The sequence below is a fragment of the Rattus norvegicus genome, chromosome 9, assembly GCF_036323735.1.
Source record: "Rattus norvegicus strain BN/NHsdMcwi chromosome 9, GRCr8, whole genome shotgun sequence".
Classification (NCBI taxonomy): domain Eukaryota; kingdom Metazoa; phylum Chordata; class Mammalia; order Rodentia; family Muridae; genus Rattus; species Rattus norvegicus.
This window is the reverse complement of record NC_086027.1, coordinates 13,558,998-13,565,024: the sequence shown is the minus strand read 5'-3', so window position 1 is coordinate 13,565,024 and position 6,027 is coordinate 13,558,998.

Sequence of the window (6,027 nt, the reverse complement as noted above, 5' to 3'; positions counted from 1 at the left end):
ATATACAAAGCCTTGCATATGAATTGTAAAATTCAATGTGTGTTATATTTAAAATACCACAATAATTGAGTGGCCGTTGCTACAGTAAATATTATAAGGGGGTTTCTACCCGACCGTAGATCATTTAGTTCCCAAATAAAAGACACAAAACTTTTAGATTTGTAATAAGCTTTAAAGTACTAGAACTGGGCAGACATCAACCCTCTGTGCTATTTTTTCTGCTTCCCTGTCAATAACCCTGAGGTATTGCTTGCCATGCTCTGCCTGGGCCACTCCTGTTCTAACAGACTGGCCCTCATGGTAATACACACACGATCCACCTACCCTATAGGGTGGTGTCTCCTTCCTTCTCCTCCATGTCTTTTCCCTCTCCTTGTGGACCCTGCCTGAGTCCCCAAGCCCAGGGCAACTTTGCACTGTCCCCTCTCTTCTTCCAAGCACATGTTGTAGGGATTTTATTAACCAATTAGGGATAACTTAGGACGCAAAAAAAAAATATGGTATACATGAGGGTCTCCTTGTTTGAAGCAACCAGAGCTTAGGGTACAGAATTTAGCATTTGAATATACAGCACCACTGGCCAGCCCATTATAGGCCAATCTACTTTGTAGTTGGACTCAAAGCTTGGCTCTCACACCCATTGGATGTTCAACCATGGAGAAGTTATTTTACCTTGTGTGACTCAATTCCCTTATCTGCACAGTGAAGATGATAATGAGTGTTAAATTCACAGAGTTGTCTTGGGGACCGATGAGTTAATATATCTAGTATTTAAACATTAAACACCATCTACTTTGCATAATTAATAAAAGTCTGTGGAAAGGGCAAAGTAATAAAGCCAGAAGAACATTTGATTTGGAAATGGGGCCATACAACTACCTCTAGTAACAAACTGAGGATCAGGGAATGGTGGAAGACTAAGGCCAGAGAATTGGGAAATCAAGGCCAGCCTGGGCTGCATAATAAGATCCTATCTCAAAATGTCAAGAAAAGTCATGTTCGTAGGAATAATAAATCAAGAAATAGCCATTGTAAAGAATGTACAAAAAGCAAAGCAGTGGAGCAGAGTGGACGCTGTGTGTCAAGTCCCTCTGCTGTCCATCTCTGGGACCAAGTATGCATCAGATCAGTGACAGGAATGGGGTGCTGAGAGCCTGGAGCAAAGGGATGCTGGCTGCATGGCCACATTTGAACAGCGCTAAAGAAGGACTAAATGCTAAGAAAAAAAGCCATATGCAAACCATGTAAATTTTAATGTCCTCCAGAAAGGCAAAACCACAATAATTTTACTGTTTGTCAAGCTGCTTGTGTCACCAAACTTCTAATATTGGTAAGGATGTGAAAAACTCTTGTGATGCAAACCAGTTGCCAATAAGAAGAGCAACCACTGTCCTGACCAAGGTGACCTGGATGCTGTCAAATAGGCCGAGGCAGCCTGGACAGCCATGAGAGTATGTTTAACACACAGATATCTGTCATTTCAAAAGGGGGAAAATGAAGCCTGACTTTTCCCCCCTTTAAGCAAAACCAAGAATACTAAAGCATTGAGGATTACAAATAAAAATATGCCAAGAAACTTCATAGAATATACACTTCTCTTGTGTGTGCTCCTCAGAGTGTGTGATTTGTATGTGTTTTGTGTGTGTTTTATGTGTATGTGTGAGTGTGTGTGTATGTGTGTGTACTTGTGTGTGTGAGTGTCTGTGTGTCTCTGTGTGTATGTGTGTGAGTGTGTATGCATGTGTGAGTGTGTGTGTATGCGTGTGAGTGTGTGTTTTGTGTGTGTGTGCATGTGTGAGTGTGTGTATGAGTGTGTGTGTATCTGTGTCTGTGTCTGTGTGCACTAATGCTTCAATTATCTGCTATGGTGAATACTATCCCCAACTCAATTATGAAGGTTAGTATTAAGCTGTGAGTAGTATGTGGAGAGTGGTCACAAAGAATATTTAGGAGTCCTCTTCTGTTAAGTTGTCTGAGACTTCCAAATGCTGCATAATGTGAGTGGGCCTCACATCTCAGCACACTAACTCTATTAAGTAAATTCCCGTGTGTTTTTCTTAAACAATTTTTATGAAAACCTTAATAATTTTTTCTCCCATTCATTTTTGGGGGGGGTGCAAGGGTCTTTGTTTGGTTTTTGTTTTTTTTTTTGTTTTTTTTTGGTTTTCTTTTTGTTTGTTTGTTTGTTTTTTGCTTATTTTAGGTCCAGAGGATTTTCTGTAGCCTTGGAGGAAGTCCTAGACTTAGGACACTGGATCTGTACAGTTAAGGGAATTAACCAGTTCACTGAGCACATTTTTTGTTTGTTGGTTTCTGTTTTTCTTTTGAGATCTCACTGTGGGAGCAGAGGAAGTCCTGAGGAACTGAAGCCCTAAGTGGATATGTGCTGTAAACATGATATGACCATGCCTTGGACCCAAAGCCATTTATCCATGTTGAAAAGGCAAAGGCCCCCATGTCCCTTGAGGCTCAGAGACATGACAAAGCCTTCTCAGGATGGTGTTGATAGTGTGTGCAGATAAAGTCTACTCTACCTTTCTCCCTGGCCCCATCTGGATATTTACAGCCTGAAGACTGCTCCCTGCAGAGACTGCTCCTACTGAGATTAGCTAAATCTGCCCCTTGTCAGTTGCATATGCATAGTCCTCCCCTCCTTGTTTATCTGCATGTAATGCCCACCTCCTTGCTGCCCTGTGCAACAGCCCTGCTTCCTGGCCAACTCTATATAATAATCATGCTGAGCTTCTGGGATGCTGCATTTTCTCCAGCTCACGGACCCAGCCTTCCCCATGTATGTGTGTCCAATGTCATTCTTCATTTCCTCCTCACCCATGTCAGGCGCAAGTCCCTGGAGCCACGCAAAGGACTTGGCAATCTCAGTCTGCTCCACTTTGAAGGAAGTGCTTTCTCCACTGAAATCTAAAGCACACAGTGGGTTCAGCTCCCTCTCAAGTGTCTTTGGTGAGGGTTGGGGTGGGTGTGAGACCAGTTGCATTCTGACTATTGCAGAAGAGTAAGGATTCACAGTTTGCTTTTGGTGAAGGTGAGCTCCCCAAGAGGCTATCATTGCCAACATTTTCCCAAGTCACCTTCTAGGAGGTCAACTGACTCCTAGGTGAGTCTTTGGTTACACTGCTTCAGTTTTCTGTGGCTACACTGTTCAAATGGCACCCACTGGTCACACATGGCTATTTGAGATGAACTGAACTTAGAACTAAAATCTGCCTCTTTAGTCACAGCAGGCAAACCAGGAGGCAAACAGCCAGCCAGAATCCCTAGCCAGAAACACAGCAGATATAGAATATTTCTATCATCTAGAAATTTCTCCTGGATAGCAGTGGTCTAGGTTCTTGGTGTCTGGTTTTTCCTTCAGGGAGAATTATTTGCTGTACTAATATCCAACAGTTTATTTTTAAAGCAACTTTACCAAAATATGACTTACTCACCCCCAAATTAATCCAGTTTAAGTCTACAATGTAATGGTTCCCCATGAATCTATCTGAGTTCGACGGTAGACCACGGAACAAAAGAAAGACAGTTTATGCAGTTATGTAAAATGGTATGCATCAATATTGACCACTGCATAATTATACTGTACTACTTTTGATTTCTTCAAAATTCAGGCCTTTTATTGATAGTTTTACAAAAATACATTATCCTAGATTTGAGAAAATATTATACAATATTTCATCTGGGCTTTTTATTTCATTGAGACTTTAATATTTTTGCATCTTTTGCTAGTATCGTTAGATTCTTTATAAGAGTTTTATTTTGTGGATTTTTTTGCCGATCTGGTCACTATTTGATGCCATTTCAATGTTCTCAGGATTTTGATGACAATAATACCACAATGATAAAGTGATACTCATTTTCTTGAGCCATCTACATATGTATATACATACATATGGGAAGTTATGTATACATATTTCTATGCTATGCTGTGTAGAATACAATTCTATTATACATCAACATATACAGTTTGCTCAATATGATTTCTGTGAATGTTATCAGTCATGGGGAAATAATAAGAGCCTGAATAAACATGGACAATATTTGCAGAATGCACATAAAATTGAAGATGGTATATAAGCAAAACTGTGAAGTATATCACTTAGAGCTTTCATATCGAATGCACTTTAAAATTTTTAATAGATTAAAAAAATTTAAATCATCTTTATCCAGTTTCATTTTTTTTCACAATGTATCTCCTGGATGATTTGAATTATATATGCTGCTCAAGATCCTTTTAACAACAGTAACCTAATGCCTTACATGTGTTTCTGATATTTCTATTCACTTGATCACTGTTCAATAATTGTACCAAGTTGATAGCTGTAATTTTTTATCCCTTTAAGAATGTAAATTTCATGTGTGTGTATACACTTTTGATCCTAACTCTTTGGAGGCATAGGCAGGTGGATCTCTTTTTTGAATCAACCTGGTCTACATAGAAAAACCCTATCTTAAAAAAAATCAATCAATAAATAAGCAAATAAAAAAAGAATTTAAAACACTTGAAATTAATTTGAACACAACCACATCTTTAATAACAATTGATTTTTTTATTGCAGATAATTCATATAATCCAAAATGTTATATAGTGTCATATGGGAACTCAATTTCATCGTAAAATAAACCTGCTCTTCTCTTTTCATTGGTTGCTCTTAGTTAACATTTTCATACACATATATAATTTATTCTGATTATTCTCTCCCCCACATCATCTCATCCCCTCCCCTATGACTTAAACTTATACAGTCTTCTAAATTTAGGCTTTCCAAATTTAGGATTTCTCTTTTATTTATTATACATTCCTTTACTTTTCCATCTACATTTTATGATATCTTAATAAGAAACCCATTCTATCATTGGCATTATCTCAGTGTTTGGTAGGAGACATTCACATTCTTCAGTAGCTTGTCATCAGTGCAAGAAATGATGTCGAGGTCTCTCTCTCTCTCTCTCTCTCTCTCTCTCTCTCTCTCTCTCTCTCTGTCTCTGTCTCTCTCTGGCGCTGGCTCTCTGTCTCTGTCTCCCTCTCCGTCTTTCTCTGTCTCTCTGTCTCTCTCTCCATCCCCTCCCCAATTGTTTTGTTTTCTCATACAAGGTCTCACACTTTAGTCTAGCCTTGAACTCAAGGCAATCCACCTACCTCAGCCTTGTGAGTTTTGGGATTCCAGGCATACACCATCTTGCCCAGTGAATTTTGTGACTCTCGTACATCCCTTTACCATTTCTGAATTATTTTTAACATTGCTGTGACCCTTTTCTAGCTTCTAGATGTAGATACATTAACTGATTAGAAGGTTTTATTTTTAAAGATTTATTTATTTATGTACATGAGCACTCTGTTTGCGAGTGTGCCTGCATGTCAGAAGAGAACTTCAGACAGAAGAGGGCATTGGATCCCACTACAGATAGTTGTTGGTCACCATGTAGTTGCTGGGAATTGAACTTGGGAGCACTGGAGAAGCAGAGCTCTTAACCACCAAGCCATCTCTCCAGCCTGATAAAAAAGATTCTAAATTTCATTCTTTTCGTGTTTGTTTGCATCTTTCTTCTTGACAACACTGTGATAGAATGTCCAAATGGTAATTAGTGGCAGTTGGTAGAAGGAGCCATATGTGTGATGCTGCCATATGTGTGAGGGGCTGGCAACAAGGTGCAGACCCAAGACCATGGCCCTGTGCCCTGAGGCTCGCCTGCTGGATGTGGGCTCTCAGGATGCCTTCAGGTGAGGACAGCAGGTGGTGGCTTGTGCCCTGCTGAGCTGGCCTAGGAGAGTGGCAACCAAAATCACCCTGCCCAAGCCTCGAGCCTGGGGCAGCTGGAAGCTCCGAAGGCTATGGCCACAGTTAGGTCAAGCTGGGCCTGGGGGCCACAGAAGCAGCCCTGTGCCTCCTCAGAGCCCTGAGAGGGGACTGACCCGCCTGTACAGAGCCTGGAGCTCCGCACCACAAGCCTCCCGGTGTCGCGCCTCGCCCTGTTGTCTGCCCCACGGAGTGGGCACACGTGTCCTTCCCACCC